The sequence below is a fragment of the Oryctolagus cuniculus genome, chromosome 6 (assembly GCF_051225735.1).
Source record: "Oryctolagus cuniculus isolate XC-2025 breed Fujian yellow rabbit chromosome 6, ASM5122573v1, whole genome shotgun sequence".
Classification (NCBI taxonomy): domain Eukaryota; kingdom Metazoa; phylum Chordata; class Mammalia; order Lagomorpha; family Leporidae; genus Oryctolagus; species Oryctolagus cuniculus.
In genome coordinates this window covers 141,132,604-141,151,075 of record NC_142872.1, presented here as the reverse complement: position 1 = coordinate 141,151,075, position 18,472 = coordinate 141,132,604, and the positions used below count along the sequence as shown (strand labels likewise).

At 38.5% G+C, this 18,472-nt stretch overlaps 1 long non-coding RNA gene across 1 annotated transcript; it reads left to right on the top strand.

Annotated features, from left to right (window-relative positions):
* The first annotated feature begins 1,411 nt into the window (after positions 1 to 1,411).
* LOC149126312 (uncharacterized) lies at positions 1,412 to 18,244 on the top strand. The gene is made up of 2 exons (XR_016234951.1): positions 1,412 to 1,658; positions 17,946 to 18,244. It is a non-coding gene; the product is annotated as an uncharacterized LOC149126312 (long non-coding RNA).
* Positions 18,245 to 18,472: the final 228 nt, after the last annotated feature.

The following is an 18,472-nucleotide window of genomic DNA, read 5'->3' as shown; positions in this document are numbered from 1 at the left end:
GCATTTGGTCTTTTTCCACTTAAATATTATATTAAAAGTTATCCTATATTTGGATGAGACTGTCCCTGAATATCCCCAGCTTCCTGCTTTTCAGTTAAGAATAGATTTTCAGCTTTCTTAAGTGCTTTAATTTCTGCCATCTAGATGATTACTTTTTTAAATTGTATTGCAACGTTAGTTTTTGTATGCTAAAGCAACCCAGCAATTAGAGAATAATTCCTAGTTAGTCGAAAAAGTTTATTATGCCATATACTGGTTAATTCAACATTTAATGTATACTTATCAATTTATGAATTTTTGTTAAGGACTTTGTATTTTGCTATAGTTTTTTTATCTTAGAATGTTTTTTCCCAGTTTAAGCATAAATATGATGCTAGTCTTAAATGAAAAGTTGGAAGTGTCCCTTTTCTCTTGTTTGGAGAGACTCGGTTAAAGTGTGTGTTATTTCTTCCGTATGTTTGAAAGAATTCATCAGTAAAACTATCTTGGCCTGGAGTTTTCTTTGTAGCAAGGTTTTTAATTGCAGTGAGACCTGGGTTGAATTCCCAGCTCCTGCATTTGTTCTGGCCCAACCCCAGCTGGTGCAGGCATTTGGAGAGTGAAGCAGCAGATGGTAGATCTCTGTTTGCCTTTCGGATGTATAAAATACAATTTAAAAAGCTGAGTTTATTTTGGCAGCAAAATTTTCTGAAAACCAAGCATATGAGAGGTCATCAAAAAGTTCATGAAATATGCGTATTCTGAAAAAAAAAAAAAAAAGAACCAGAGAAGGGAGTTACAATCACAAACTAAAATGGTGGTTAAACTTTCCTCCATTCATTTCTATTAGTTTTTAAAATATAGTGAAATTTTCTAATTATGTGCATCCACATTTATATTTATGAGTTAATTTATTATTAGGAAGTACTCTTATTATCTCTTAATATTTCTTGCCTTAAAATCTACAGCATCTAATATTATCATCACCATTTCTCCTTTGTTATGATTGTTATTTATAGAACATATCTTGGCCTGCGCTGCGGTTCATTAGGCTAATCCTCCGCCTGCGGCGCCAGTACCCTGGGTTCTAGTCCCAGTTGGGGTGCCGGTTCTGTCCTGGTTGCCCCTATTCCAGTCCAGCTCTCTGCTGTGGCCCGGGAAGGCAGTGGAGGATGGCCCAAGTGCTTGGGCCCTGCACCTGCATGGGAGACCAGGAGGAAGCACCTGGCTCCTGACTTTGGATCACCGCAGTGGCCACTTGGGGGGTGAACCAACAGAAAAAGGAAGACCTTTCTCTCTGTCTCTCTCTCTTACTGTCTAACTCTGCCTGTCAAATAAATAAATAAATAAATAAAGAACATATCTTGCCATCTTTCTGCTTTTAATGCGGCTATGTTTTATGGACTCAACTTTCCTCTCTAAAATTCCTAACTCCTATTGTGACTGTATTTGGAGATGGGCCCTTAAAGGAGATAATTAAATAAGATCATACAGGTGAAACTGGTAACTGTAGTCAGTGAAAAGCGAACATGCAAGTATCACTCTCTCTCTTTCCTTGTGTGCAAAGAGGGAAGGACACGTGAGGATACAGCAGGAACATGGCTGGCTGAGCAAGTAGGGGAGGCCTTCCCAGAAAACACCTGGAACACCTTACTCTTGGACTTCCATCTCCCAAAAGGGTGAGAAACACAATCTGTTGTCGAAGTTATCCATTCTGTGGTATTTTGGCATAGCAATGCAACCGAATTCATGTACTATGTTGTAATACTTAAAGTATTTCCTGTGGACAGCATGTATTTGTTTTTTGTTGTTGTTGTTGTTGTTAATTTATTTTTAATTTTGAGAGGTGCACAGACATACCCACACACACACAGAGGGTGTAGGGAGAGAAGGTTCTCGTTCCCTAATTTACTCCTCATATGCCAGCAACAACTGTAAGTGGGCTGGCGCCAGGGTCAGAGGTGGGAACTCAAACTATGCCTCACATGTGGGTGGCAGGGACCCAAGAACTTCAGCCTTCACTGGGGCCTCAGGAACAGGAACCAAGGCTCAAACCTAGGCACTCTGCTATGTGCAGTGGGTGTACGAATCACCAGGCTAATGGTGTTTTTTTTTTGTTGTTGTTGTTGTTGTTTTAAGTTTTTTCTCTCCGGCTCTACGTTTCTCTGTAACTCTTTCAAATAATTTTTTAGATTTATTTTAGATTATTTAATACCATTATTGATGTTGGATTTGTACCATTAGGTTACTTTTATTTGTCCTGTGAACTTTGTTTTTCCCTTATTGTCTCCTCCTGTTATTTTCAGTACAGTTTAGTATTCTGTGTAATATCTCCTCTTGGATTATTTTTTCTATTTTTTGTTATGGTACTAGGGTTGCTTTTATGAATCTTTTTCTTATCACAGTCTATCTTCGAATTTAATCATACCCCTTCATTTATAACACAGCAAGCATAGTATACTATACTTTTCCTTCCCATCATTGCTAATATTTTTGTTGTACATTTTCTTTGAAACATTATAAATCCTATAAAACATTATTTTGATTTTAAAGGAAATTTAGACATTGAAAGGAAGAAAAGCCTTTTATATTTACAAATACACCAATCATTTCCAGGACTTTCTATTAATTCACAGAGATCCTGGTTTCCATCTGGTGTTGATTTCCTTCAGCTGGAAGAGCTTCCTGTGTTTTTTTTTTTTTTTTTTTTCATTACAAATACTCTGATTTTGTTTGTCAGAAATATTTTTTATGTTGTTAGATGTTTTCATTGAATATAAAATTTCGTTGGCTTTTAAAAAATGCTGTCGAAAAGTAATTTTTGTGTGTTCTGGTTGGGTTTTCCGGCTGAGAGATACGTGGTCATTCTTGACTGATCCATTTCATGTGGTGTCTTTTTCTATGACAGATTCACTGGTTTTGGCAATTTGATTATAATCCGCTTTGTGTGTGTTTTGTTTTATCCTGCTTCTCTTTCACTAACCTTTTGAAACTCTAGCTTTACAGATTTTATCAGTTTTGGAAAATCTTGACTACTGTTTTTCACAAGATTTTTCTGTCCCTTGTTCCTGCCTTGGACTCAATTTACATGATATACTTCTTCATATTTTGCCACAAGTCACAAAGTCTCTGGATTTCTTTTTACATTTTTTTCCACATCTTTTTGTTCTGCTTTAACTTTTTCCCCCTTTGTTTTTGTCCTATTGTAACTTTTTTTGTTGTGTGTGCTTCAATTTGTATTTTTCCATTGTTACATCTTTACATTCATTGGTCTTTTGCATTGTACAATCTGCTGCTTAATTCCTCACATTTTTATTCAGTCATTATGTTTTTCTTTTCTGCTAGTTCCATTTTGTTCTAAAAATTTTCTGTTTCACTCCTTATTATGTTCATATTTCCCTTTAAATCCTTGAACCTATTTATCAGGATGGCTGTTCAACTCTGTTGATGATTCCACCTTCTCAGTCATTTTTGGTCTCTTTACTCAATGATCTTTTGATTATGGGCCATATTTTCCTGCTTCTTTACATGTCTAATACTTTTTATTGGCTAGTGGGTGCTTTGAATTTTCTGTTTTTGATGCTAGATTTTATTGTTTTCCTTTAAAGTATTTTAGAATTTCTTTTGACAGTTAAATTACATGTGGATTAACTTAATCCTTTTGATGCTTAGTTTATGTTTTATTAAAGTAGATCTAGAATAGTCTTTACTCCAGAAACAGTGTAGACCTCCTACTAAGATGTGAAGTGTATATTGAATGCCCAGAAGGTTCAAATAGGATTCTCCATGTTTCCAAATAATTTGTGATCTTTGGGAATTTAAATTACATTCTATGTGTGCAGCTTGGATTTCCCAGGGATGCAGATTGCTGCAGTTAATTCTTTGTGTGTATCCTTCCTTTTTGATTTTTGCCACACAAATTTGAGTTCTCTTAGTTCTCAAACTCTGTCTCTGTAATTTAGTTAGCCCAAGTGTTCTGTTTCTGATTCCTATTCCTGTACTATAATCCAGAAAGTTCCTCCAGGCTAAAACTAGGCAACTGCAGTCCAAGTCTTGTGTCTTGTTGAGGGGCGGCAGGGTCCAGGTTCTTGTCTCTGATGCAAGAAGGAATTTGAAAGTGAGACACAGGTAAAAGTTCGAAAAGAAGCAAGATTTGTTTATATGCAAACAAAAAGTACACACGCAACAGTGCAGGCAGGCTCAAGAAAGAGCTGCACTGTATAAAGTACAGGGCCAGGTTTTTACGTGATCTGGCAGCAGAGGGAGTGGGTTCTGGGGCGGTGCTTAACTGAAAATCAAAAAGAGGTAGAACTTGGGGCCAGGCTTTGTATTTTTTGTTTGTTTGCTTTTTTCTTTTTTTAAATTTCAGAAGTGTCATGGTGTCAAGTGCATGATGGGAATGGGAGTGTTGGCCATAGTGAATTTGTGATAGATTTTCAACTAAAGGTCACGATGAGAATGCAGCTGGGAGCCACGCTGGATATATATTGGATATACATATATATATATATATATTAGCAAGTTCTGATTCCAAGCAGTTAAATGGGGGAAGCAGTGGTTTTCCATGGCATATAGGGCCAGGGTACTGAAGGGGTTTGCAGCTTAATAGGCAGGGCTGCAGCACAGGTGAGGTTGCAGGGAGACGCTAGTTCCCTGAATTGCTACCTGTCCGTCTATATTAGTCTCTCATGATTCCTTATTCTCAGGGAACCCAGACTTGTTCCATATATTAGTCAAGGTTTAAAATTCTTGTTTTATAGATATATTGTTGTGAATTCATATTTTTTGTTTTTTGTATCTATTTTCTTTGCTCCCAGGTAGAGCAAAGATAGAAGTGCTCCCAACCTGAGATCTATTTAACTCCCTTCTAAGGCCCCTGGCCAAATGTAGAAACCTTCAAATCTGCTCCTTCTCAGTGCTACTCTCCTCTGGTTATTCTTCTTTTTGTAGTAATTATTTAGTTTGTTCCTCTCAGAGAACCCTTCTTCTGAGTGTGTTTGCTGCTAACCATTTTGAAGTCAGCTTTGATTTTTAGGCAGTGTGTGAGTGGCCCGAGGAAATTTCCCTTGCTTCTTGAAAGCACGGGGTCACTACAATAAAGCACGCTTTATACAGGATTCAATTAGCTGTAGCTCTCTGATTATTGTATTCACTACATTGCTGGATATGAAATTCTCTTGAATTTCTATTCTTAATATGTCAATTTATAGGTATTATCTTAATATTATATGTGGATGTGTTTTTAAACCATGCTATTTTATATTTTTCTCTTCATTTTTTGTTTCTTCTTGGATTAATATTTTTTTTTCCTCTAAAAGGTTTTCTTATTATCATGGTTTTAAGTGTCAACTTGGCTGTGCTTTTGTGCACAGATATCTGGACAAACCTTATTCTGATGTTCCTGGGATCCTTTTTTCATAGAATTAGAGGTTAAACTGCTGACTCTGAGTAAAGCAGGTTACCCTTCACAACATGGATGAACCTCCTATAATCAGCAGAACAAAGAACAGCCTGCTCCAAACAAGAAGGAATTTAACCAGCTGACAATACCTGGACTTATTGCAAAGATCCCCCTGAGTCTCCAGCCTGCTGGTCTACCCCATCAGACTTTGGACTTAGCATGAGTCAATTCCTTAAAATAAATTCTCTTTTTCCATGCGTGCACACACACACACACACACATACACATGAGTTGGTTCTGTTTCTCTGGAGAATCTTGACAAATACAGGCATAAATATTTAATTGATATTCTTTTAATAGCTATATGCATATTTTAACTTCATCCACGACTCAACAATGTCTACATCTCATCACTGTCTATTATTTTCCCAGTCTCCAACTGTCTTAGTCCAGGCTGCTATAACAAATATGCCAGAGACTGGTTGGCTTGAACAACAAACATTTAATTCTCACAGTTCTGGAGGTTGGGAAGTTGAAGGCCAGGGTGCAAGAAGATCTGGCATCTAATAAGAACTCTCTTCTTGGATTGCAGATAGTTTTTTATATCCTCATATAGAAGAGAGCAGAGACTGAAGAAGCAAGACTTATGTGTCTTTTCTCATAAGGGTGCTAGTCCATTCATGAGGGTTCCACGTTGATAACCTAATTATCTTCCAAAGATCTTACCTCCAAGTGCCATCATGTTAGCAACTAGGCTTCACCCTATTGATTCTGGTCAATTCTTTAAGCACTAATCATAATCTGCTATTAACTCCCAATACCCCCTCCTATTTTACATGCTGTTGCTTCCTTGTATTTAAATACCTTTTTAATAAACTAAAATGAATTTTACAGTCATTCTTTTATTTCACCACATGTATATAATTTTTATGCTCATCATTTCCCTTCATTGCATTAAATCTCTTGCATTTAATTACCTTTTGTTACTGTTGTGAACAGCGTTTTCAATTTAAAGGGACATTCTCAATTCATTTTTTCTTTTCCTTCAGTTTTCTGTAGTTTCATTATGTTGTGTTTAATTGTAGAATTGTTTTCATTTAACATATTTGAGACTGTTTTTCTGTTTTTGGTGTAAAGACTTACTTTTTTCATTTGAAAGAGCTACAGAGAGAGCGAATTAGAGCTCTCTCCACTGGTTCACGCCCCAGATGACTGAAATGGCTGGGACTGGGCTTGGCTGAAGTCAGCAGCTTCATCTGGGTCTCCCACATGGGCAGCAGGGGAACAAACACTTGGGGCATCTTCCACTGCTTTTCCCAGATCTTCAGGGAACTGGAAGGAAAGTGGTACAACTGGGACACTAGTGGGTGCCCAGATGGGTACTGGCCTCACAGGCAGAGGCTTTACCTGCTATGCTACCGTGCTGGCCCTGAGAATGTTTTTCTTGATGCTGATGACTTAAGACTTTTATAATATGTGAAAAATCAAGTTGTCATCTTTCATATTAGTGCCTTATTCTCTTCCTCTTCAATCTTTTTATGTCTGATTTTCTCACTTTATCATGTGTATTTTTTAATTTTTTAATATGTACTAAATTCTTCCTTCCCTATTGGAGCTGTAGAATTTCCTCATTTTTGTCTTCCAATTCATAAATCCCTTTTATCTGGGTTAAAATTGCTACTTAATGTAGCCATTTGTTTTGTATTTAAATATTTATTTTAGTCATTTTGAATCCTGTTCTGTATATATTTCTTTTAAAATTTGTATCATCTTTATGTTTTAAACTTCAAACTCACAGTTTTAGTTGCTTTTTCTGATAACTTTTAAACTGAAGGATGTATCCTATGTGTTTTATAGTTTTTAACTGTGATCTCACCTTGAGTGGGATTGTGATAGAGAGAACATGAGCAAGAATGTCCTGTGATCTGAGTTGTGGAAACTTTCCTTCAATTATATTAATTTGCTTCCCCTCTTCTCTTTGCTTCTCTCCCACCTCTACCAGGAGCCTTAGGATATTACTAGTTGTGTGTGTGCTTATACATGCATGTGTGTGTGCAACAGTATATCAGTTAAATGTCAGCTCAACACATGTGGCCCTATACATCGTCATTTGCCTTCATGAACATTAAAGCTACTGACATTGATAATAGACCAGAGTGGCTTAATGCTTGGTACTCTGGTTTTCTGTTATCTTTTCCTTTGATCACATCACTTATTGACAGGTGATTTTGGCTTTTCTATTAATTGCTATTAAGTATGCATTTAAAATAGTATTTACTGTGTTTTGTTTGAAAATCTATCTAGATATTTGTAGTACAAGAGACTTTAAGATGGCTGGACGATCATATTAACATTTCACGTAGTTTCGTTTATCCCAGCTAGTCTCTCATAGATGAGAAGTATCCGTGTAGCAACCGATTTCAGTGGTAAGCTGTAATTCCTAGGGGGAACAAGTGAAAGAGAAAACATTGCCTCCTTGGGGCCAGTGCTTTGTCATAGATGTCATGCTTCCCACATGGACACCTGTTCATGACCAGGCTGCTCCTCCTATCCAGCTCTCTGCTTATGGGCTGGGAATGCAGTGGAAGATGGCCCAAGTGCTTGGGCCCTTTCACCTGCATGGGAGACCTGGAAAAACCTCCTGAATCCTGGCTTTGGATGGACTCAGCTATGGCTGTGGTGGCCATCTGGGGAGTGAACCACTAGATGGAAGACCTCTCTCTATAACTCTGCCTCTCAGATAAATAAATAAATCCTAAAGTAACCAACAACATTGCCCTTGAATTTATTGATTTGTATGTTGAAACATCCTTGCATCCCTGGGATGAATGCCACTTAATCCGCATGGATATTTTTAATATGGTGTTGGATTTGACTAAGTAGTACTTTGTTGAGAATTTTTGCATCTATGTTAACCAGAGATGTTGACCTATAGTTTATTTTTTTGTTGTATCTTTTTCTGGTTTAGAAGTTACAATGATGTTGACCTCATAGAAGGAATTTTGGAGGATTCCATCTCTTCAAAGTGTTTTGTGTATTTTAAGAAGAATTGGGATTAGTTCTTTAAAAGTCTGGTAAAATTCAAGAGTGAGGACATCTAGCCCTGGGATTTTCTTTATTGGGAAGGTCTTTATTATCTCCATCTCAGTTATGGTCTGCTTAGATTTTCTATGTCTTTGTGCCTCAGTTTTGGTAAATTGTATGTGTACAGAAATCTATTGATTTCTTGTAGACTTTCCTATTTGCTGGCATACGGCTATTTGTGGTAATTTCTGATGATTTTTATTTTTGTGGTATCAATAGTAACACAGCCTTTTTCACGTCTGATTTAATTAATTTGCATCCTCTCTCCATGTTACCCCCCTTTTACTTAGTTGGGTCAATAGCTTATCAATTTTATTTTTTCAAAATTTCATTCCTTATGTAAAAGGAAAACATGGCTGTGTATTTTTTTTTTTTTTTGACAGACAGAGTGGACAGTGAGAGAGAGAGACAGAGAGAAAGGTCTTCCTTTGCCGTTGGTTCACCCTCCAATGGCCGCCGTGGCCGGCGCACCGCGCTGATCCGATGGCAGGAGCCAGGAGCCAGGTGCTTTTCCTGGTCTCCCATGGGGTGCAGGGCCCAAGCACCTGGGCCATCCTCCACTGCACTCCCTGTCCACAGCAGAGGGCTGGCCTGGAAGAGGGGCGACCGGGACAGAATCCAGCACCCCGACCGGGACTAGAACCCGGTGTGCCGGCGCCGCTAGGCGGAGGATTAGCCTAGTGAGCCGCGGCGCCGGCCTGCTGTGTATTCTTAATTCCTGTGCTTCCACCTTTCTAATTCTTAATAGCATGGACTTTTTCGTTGATTTTTTTTAACCTAGACAATCATCATCTGTAAATAAAGACCATTTTGCTGTTTTTCTTTACAACCTATAAACATTTTATGGCTCTTTCTGGTATTGTACAGCTGGGATGCTTAGTATGATGCTGGATAGGGGAGGTGAGAAGGAACATCTTTGACTTGCCTCTGACCACAGACAGCAAGTGTCCATTCTCTCACCATTAAGTATATCTCCTTTAAGTTTTTTGTAGATGTTCTTTATCAGGTTAAGAGAGTATTTCTTGGGGCTGGTGCTGTGCCCTAGTGGGTAAAGCTGCTGCCTGCAGTACTGGCATCCAATATGGGCACCGGTTCGAGTCCTGGCTGGTCTACTTCCATTCCAGTTCCCTGCTATGGCCTGGGAAAGCAGTAGAAGATGACCCAAGTCCTTGGGCCCCTGCACCCATGTGGGAGACCTGGAAGAAGCCCCTGGCTCCTGGCTTTGGAGCCACACAGCTCAAGCCATTGTGGCCTACTGGGGAGTGAACCAGTGGATGGAAGACCTCTCTCTGCTTCGCCTACTCTGTGTGTAACTCTGACTTTGAAACAAATAAATCTTTAAAAAGGAAGTATTTCTCTACTCCTAGTTGGCTTAGAATTTTTATCATGAATAGGTTTTGAAGTTTATCAGGTAATCATATTACCATCAATTAATCAGAACAGATAACTCACTTTTTTTCAGTTCAATAATATGGAGGTGTACATATTGTTTAAATTTTATTATTTATTCAAGAGAGTGAGAAAGAGACAGAAATACATACACACACACACACACACACACACACTAAGAAAGGGAGAGAGAAGAAGGAGGCCAAAGAGTGCACAAGTACACTTATTTGCTGGTTTACTTGTCTAATGGATGCAATGGTTGGGGACACCAAAGCCAGGAGCCAGGAACTCAGTCCAGGTTTCCTATATAGGTGACAGTAATCCAATTAAGACATCATTGCTGCCTCCCATGTTCTGCTTTGGTGCTCAAGAACAGACTGGGAACCAAACCTGGTCATTCCAGTCATATCCAGGGGTATTCTATCCAATGGATTAACCAACTAATCCAAATACTCAGTGCTGGAGAGATTTTTAAATGTTGTTACCAGTGTTGCACTTATGTAATGATTTCCAGTTGATTGTGGAGAATAATAATATTGTACATTGCTGGATTTGAATATTGTGTTGAGGAATTTTATACTTATGTTCATGAGATATACCAGTTTGTGTTTTCATGTATTGCAATGTCTTAAACTTTTTAAAGGTATTCTGGTCATATTGACTTTATAGAATGCCTTAGGAAACATCCACTATTTCTTTTTTATTTTTTTGCTTTATATTTATTTGTAGATAATTGATATTATTTATCCCTTGAGTGTTTGGTAGAATTCACAAGAAAAGCAATCAGGCTCAAATTTCATTTTTGGGTGATATTAATTGTTTCACTTTGTTTCATAGACATAAGACTACTCTTTATCTACTCCTTAGTAGTTTCTGACTTTCAATATTTAGGGCCATTTCATCCACTCGTCAACTCTGAGCATGAGATTTGTCTTCTAACTCAGATATTCTTTCTTCTGCTTTACTGAGTTTGTTGTTAAGGCTTTCCACTGCATTTTTTATTCTATTGAATTCATTTCTAATATTTCATTTTGATTTCTCTTTAAAATCTCACTTTCATGGAAAAATTTTCTTTCATGTCATGTATGGATTTCTTTAGGTTGTGGATTTGTTTTTGATTACTTCTAAGTAATCCTGTGATCAATTTTTTGACTTCCACTTCTGGAATTTCTTCAGTCTCCTCATTTTCACATTCCAGTATTGAAGTGTAGTTGTGTTCCTTTGGAGGCATCATGTTGTCTTCCTCATTCTTGTTTCTTGAATTGCTGCATTTATTTATAGGCATTTGTAGAGGTACTTGTTGGTTAATTTTTCCCTCTGTGATGATTTATTCTTTTCCCTGTGATGGCTTTAATCTTTGGCCTATGCCTCTGTGGATTAGTGGAGTGTCTGCTCTTTCAGTGAATACCCTGAGACATGTGCTGGGTGTGGCCAGGGAGCTCTGCTCAGTGCTCCAGGGTGAGGGGAATGTCCAAGGTGACTCCCAAATTGATTGTGGTAAATCTCCTCTTTTATTTTTTCTTTTTATCCGAGAGGAGGTTTGTTCAACTCTGTTGGCATAGACTCATGCTTACCTCCTCTCCTCCAAGAAGACCAATTCCAGGGAGCTATCCCCAGTTGGTACAATATTCATTTGCTCTGCCATGAGATCCACAGAAAGGATCTGTGCAGTCCTCAGTGTGAGCACAGATCCTATAACAATGACCCACACCAGGGAATCGGGGAGCCCTGAGCATGTGGAGCCATGCACAGTGACTGCCCAAAGACCCAGGCACACCCTGTGCCTTCACACACAGCCACAGTGTTTTCACAGTCCCAGCGCACAAGGCTGCCACAGTCATAAGCACCCAGGCCTCTGTCAATTATCCCGGTTAGACTTGGGTGTCTCCTCTTGGCTGGTTGCTGGGCGTGCAGACATGTGCTGATATAGCTGTTACGTATGTCCACTATGGTACCCACTCACTCTCAGCTAGTTACAGGATGCTGGTGCTGGTTGTTCAGGGAGAGAGAAACATGCTCTCCTTTATCCTCCAGGTTGGCAGGTATACTGTCCCCCACAGGGCTCCAAAGCCAGACTCACTCCAGGCTCTTCCAACAGCTTTATCACCAGTGGCTTAGGCTACTGCCATCTGGTCTCACATTACTCTCCAAAGCTGGTGCTGAGGCCGTTGGCTGTGAGTGTCCTGAGCTGTGTGCATGCACACCCTCCATGTAGGTCCACAGTGTCCTTCTAATTTGTGTGGAGTTTCTTCTGCCATTTTCTCCTTAACTATGCCCTGAGATTGCATTCTCTCCATGTTGTTTTACCTGTATTCCCCTAGACTAGAGCAGTAAGCTCCCCTGCTATTCTGCCAACTTGGTGCCTCAAATTCTGTCTCTCAGTAACTGCTTTTTAAATGTTATATTTGTTCTTTGTTTCTCCTCCCTCCTTTTTTTTTTTTTTGGACCTTCATTGGATTACATTGAGTATTTTATATTATCCAACTTTTTTCTCATCTTGTGCCACAAATATTATACAATAGAAACATTTTTTAGTGGTTACTTTAGAGTTTGCATACAGTTTCAAATTACAGTGTAACACTTCATACATAGTGTGGATAATTAATAATTGTCCTACTTTCTCCCTTCAATTCTTGTGACATAGTTGCTATTCATATTGCTTATATAATCCACTCATGTGTCATTAATATTGTTTTAAATATGCAGTAATGATTTACATCAATTAATAATGTGATAAACATTTTGCCTCCATTTATTCCTTTTTTACATTCATACTTTTTGTATATCTAAGTTTCTGACATTATTTTTTAATTTTTTTAACAGGCAGAGTGGACAGTGAGAGAGAGAGACAGAGAGAAAGGTCTTCCTTTTGCCGTTGGTTCACCCTCCAATGGCCACCACAGCCGGTGTGTTGCGGCTGGCGCACCACGCTGATCCGATGGCAGGAGCCAGGTACTTATCCTGGTCTCCCATGGGGTGCAGGGCCCAAGCACTTGGGCCATCCTCCACTGCACTCCCTGGCCACAGCAGAGAGCTGGCCTGGAAGAGGGGCAACCGGTACAGAATCCAGTGCCCCGACTGGGACTAGAACCCGGTGTGCTGGCGCCGCAAGGCGGAGGATTAGCCTAGTGAGCCGCGGCGCCGGCCTCTGACATTATTTTCACATAGAATGTCTATTAGAGAAAAAATCCCTCAGGATTTGTTCATGTAAGAAAGCTTTATTTATCCTTCATTGTTGAAAGGCAATTTTGTTGTGACAGAATTCAAAATTAATAGATCCTTTTATTATTATTATTATTATTATTATTATTTCAACACTTCCAGTGTTTCAATCTTCTAACTTCCATGGATTCTGGCCATATTGAATCTACTTATTAGGCTATTGAAGACATTACTTATTTCTTTAATATTGTTTCTTTTAATTTTCACATTTTTTTCTATTTGCCATACTTTTTCAGAGTGAAATCTGTGGCTTTTAGTAGGCCTGTGTTTTAGAGCTCTGATCTTTGCAAATTGTTCTCCAGAAGCATAGGTTATTTTGCCCTTAAATCTTTCCCTACCATAAGGATTTCCAATCAATTTCCTTGAAGTCCTGAATGCTATAAGAATAATCACTCATCCTCCCATGTGAAACACAAGGTGGCTACATGGAGAGGATGGCACTTCACATAGCTGGGACTGGGTCCTGGCAGTCTTTTCCCATGGAGGTGTAGAATTATGTTGTAACAAAGATGTTGGGTGAGTTTCATAAGGATCACTCCTCTCATCCATCTCCCAGAGCTATGAAGGCATACTTCTCAGCTCTAAAGAATAACAGCCTGTTGGGATCCCTAGAGGGCAAGTCCATGAAGAAAAGAGGATCCCTCTGGGACTGTCATCCCCTGGGTTATTATTTCCTCACTCTCTTGGCTACATCAGGCACAAGTAACTCTTCACAATTACCATTTGAGAATTTTGTCCAGTTTATGGTTTCAGCACCTTCTGTGCCAGATAAGCAGATCTTGGTGGTTGTCTCTCTCTAGATGTGCCTATTCATTCATGTTTCAGGGAGGTAATTTTCCAATGTCATCACTTCCCTCATGGCATCTAAACAAAGTTGTTGATTTTCAATGTGTTTAGCTTTTTCCAGCTGTAAGAACAAGTGCTGAATTCCAAGCTATTTCCATATAATAGCTGGTAAGGAAGTCTTCAGTGACATTTTGATTTCATTAGCTTGTGCATATTATTTGTGTATTTTTGTAGTATAGCCAATTCTCAAAGTCGGAGACATAAAGTGATGGAAAATTCTCTTTCAAAAGCAGTTATTTCAGTTAATTAAATTCCAATCATATAAAGCATGCTTTTACTTTTCCATAAAAAGGAACAATTAGCCTGTTTTAACAAAAAAATTTTTTACACCATGAGCCATAAAGAGTCACAAATGCTGTTAAGAAGGCCAACTGATGAGGTGAAAATTTCAGCTCCCTCCAAAGCCAATTAAAAAACCACTACCTTGTTATGAGTCAAAAATTGCAGAGCTGTCTGGGATGCAGAACAAACAATTTATTAAACATTCTGTGTAAAATTCTCATATTGCATATTGGAAGATTGCAGATTGATTCATCTTGAATTGGAGTCATTATAATATTTTCTAGACTTTGCCAGTGGAGATTTGTGGTCTAAGAGGAGGTATATTCATAATTTCTTCTCTGAAGAGAAGAAAAGCCCTTTCACAAGATGTGTGCACAGTTTTCTATGACAGCATGTTTCAGAAAATGTTTGCACAATGATCTTTATACAAATGTCCTTTAGGTTCAAATAAGAAAGACTGTTTAGAAATAAGAGAAAACAAGAAAATGAGATCAAAGTAGACTGCAGGAGATTCTGTGTATGTCAACAGTATCCATATTTTTGATTGATTAATGCTTGCAAATTACCAGGATAGGGACTATGATGGAATGATATGCCAGAACCTTTGCTCTGATGTGACCTCCTGGGAGCTTTCTCAAGACCTCCTGAAATGGCTGATGCTTTCCCATGATTCCTCCCAGTTTGATGCTGCATTTCATTTTCTTGAAAAACCACAGCAAGTCCTCTCCAAAGTTCATCACTTTCACACTGAGTCATTTTGGTTTTTGTCATAGTAAGGGATGTTGACCAAATTGAACCATGATCTAAAAGTTGGGTTGAATCACAGAAATTTATTCATAGATGGGTAAATAAACTTTGTTATTTCATGTAAGGCAGAAAAAAGGCAAAACTTCAAAAGAAAAACCCACAGAATCAACTAGTTATATACCTACGATCAATTTTAATAATACCAAACACATATAATTTCCATAAACTTAAGTAGAAACAAAACATGAATATTAAGGTCTTTCATTTATTTCATTAAAATTAAAGGATAATTCTGAAATCTGTAAAAAACTTGGTGATAATTGAGATATAGCAGGCTAAACAGAAAAATTTCCCCTTTTTCTTCGTTTCTTCTACATTATCCTTCATTTGACTGTGACATAATGTGATTTCAATGATTTCATTTTCAGCATATATAATGAAAGACATGGATTTAAAATTTGAATAATTGTTTGTAGATACTATTAAGCAAGAATTGATCTCTTCCTCTTGTCTAATTATATTAAATTGAAAGCTATATTTTCTATGTTTGAAGTACAACAAAACAACTTAATTTTTGTTAAAGGACCTGGATTTTGTCTTAATAATATTACTGGCTCTAGTATGGCAGAGGTATTGGCTGTGCAGGATAATTTGGACTTTTCCTCATCAATTGGGTTAACTACCCTTTAAATGAGAAGAATCATATTAGTGCCCTTCCTGCTTTTGGATGCAACCTAATATATTAGCTTTATAAATGGTATATATTTACCCTTTGTATTATTAGCCTATTCAAACATGTATGTAAAAATGCCTCATTTTGTAGGTTAAAATTCAAAAGTAGCCATTCATTTTCTTGTTCATTGGAGACACAATATTGTTTTGGAAACATTCTAGAAAAGTTGTTGACATTTTATCACCCTTTATTAGATGCTTTTGTTTCTTCCCATGATTAGTTAGGGTTTGTATTAGCTATTTCTAAAATAGATGCCTAAATAATGGAGCTTAAACAACCAAGAAGCGTATTTCTCTGTCATATTGAATATGCCCAGAGAGGAGTCTTCTCTGGCTGGTCTGTGAGTTCATTGGTATCAGGGATTTTGCTCCTTCTTTCTTGTCATTGGATTAACTTGTATAACCTCATCATTTAAAAGATTGCTACACTCTGGCCACCATATCAAATTTCAGCCAACAGCAAAGGCAAAAGGCATCAGAAAAGTTTATTCTGCCTCTTTAAGGTGACTGCAGAAAGAGAATTAGACCTTACATCACCCTGTCCAAAAACTAAGTTACTGAGGGATAGAGAGATGCAGAGGAGTCTAGGGCATGTAGTCTTTTACTAGCTAAAATAGTATTTATCGAAATAGAGACTGTGAAGGCTTTTGGATACGTAAACTTGGCTAGTCCCAAGTCACTCAACCCAACACTGAACTAGGTTTTGTTTTGAAGGGATTTTGCAGATGATTATGGTCCTTAATTACTTGACTTTAATCTAAAGAAAAAAAAAGATTATAGGGGTGGACCTGACCCAACCAGGAGATCCTTCTAAAAGAAGACAGACCTTCTGCATTCAGAGACTAAACATGGGCCATGTTCACAGGGTCCCAGAGGGCTCGCGGCCTTTTCTTTCTGAAGTTTCCCACAGGCTTCCAAGTTGCCAAGACAGTCTCTATGATTACATAACTAATTCCTAGTCACAACTACTTCTATGTCTCAAACCACCCCAAAACTCCCACCCCTGCACCCGACACACACACACACACACACACACATACACACAACTTCCTACTGATTAAATTCAGATAGATACAATGTTTTTGCAATATCAATTCTCTGGGCCTCAGGAATTCCCCAAGTTTTCTTCAAAGGATCTACCCTGCCTGGCCATGTGTTTTGAAACTACTAGTGCAGTTCCAGAGACAGGTGCATATAAAATGTCATTTTCTGGCCAGTTATTGATTCCCAATTTAAGAACTGTACAAAAAAAAAGGAAATTGCCTTTTGTTTCTCAGAAAGATGATTCCCGAAACTCTGAAATGTTTTTTGAAAATCAACTTTCATTCTCTTTTTTTTTTTTTATTTTTGACAGGCAGATTGGACAGTGAGAGAGAGAGACAGAGAGAAAGGTCTTCCTTTGCCGTTGGTTCACCCTCCAATGGCCGCCACGGCCGGCGCGCTGTGGTTGGTGCACTGCGCTAATCCGATGGCAGGAGCCAGGTGCTTCTCCTGGTCTCCCATAGGGTGCAGGGCCCAAGGACTTGGGCCATCCTCCACTGCACTTCCTGGCCACAGCAGAGAGCTGGCCTGGAAGAGGGGCAACCAGGACAGAATCCAGCGCCTGGACCGGGACTAGAACCCAGTGTGCCAGCGCCGCAAGGCGGAGGATTAACCTAGTGAGCCGTGGTGCCGGCCAACTTTTATTCTCGATATGATGTTAGTGTGATTGAAGCCCCCCAAATTATTAATACTGATATAAAGTATAAGACAGTATAAAGATAAAGCTGACACACAGAAAACAGAGTGAAGAGTCAGAATATTGTATTTTTAAAACTGTTGAATCTAACCAGCCTTAACACTCTGAATCCCTCAATATTTTCAAGAAAACTAAGATTTTTTTCTAATTGTTTAACACAATTTCAGTGGGATATTTGCAACTTTAAAAGAAATCTTAACTGATAAAACTAGCAAACAATTCATTTTATGGATGATTAAACATAGATATCTAATTTTGGCATTGCCTTATAGTAATAATCTGAGAATTTTTATAGTGTGTCAGACAGTAGTAGATTGCTGCTTTAGTTGGCAGCCAGACAAATTTCAATTTAGAGTTAAGTACTAAAACATAAGCATTTATGGATAATTTTGAATATTGTATATAATAAATCAGTTAATTAGAAAATCACATACAGCTCTTATGTTTTGCTATAAAGATAATATGAATTTTATCTATTCCTTTTGATTTTTAAAAATTTTTCATTTTTCTTTCTTTATTTGAAAGGCAGAGGGGCCAGCTCTGTGGCACAGTGGATTAAAGCCCCAGCCTGCAGCCCTGGCATCCCAAATGGGCGCTGGTTGGAGTCCTGGTTGCTCCTCTTCCAAACCAGCTCCCAGCTAATGGCCTGGGAAAGCAGCAGAGAATGACCCAAGTGCTTGGGCTCCTGCACCCACCCACGTGGGAGACCCAGAAGAAACTCCTGGCTTTGGATCAGCCCAACTCTGGCTGTTGCAGTAATCTGAGGAGTGAACCAGTGGATGGCAGACCTCTCTCTGTCCCTACCTCTCTCTGTAACTCTGTCTTTGAAATAAATAAAATAAATCTTACGAAAAAGACAGTAGTACAGATACGGAGAACTTCCATATTCTACTTGACTTCCCAAATGACTGCATCGGTCATGGCTTGACGAGGCAGAAGCCAGGAGCTAAGAACTCTATTTAGGTCTCACATTTGGGTGGCAGGGTGATGCCTGCACTTGAGCCATCATCATTACCTCCCTGAGGGCATATGAGCAGGAAGTTAGGATTAAG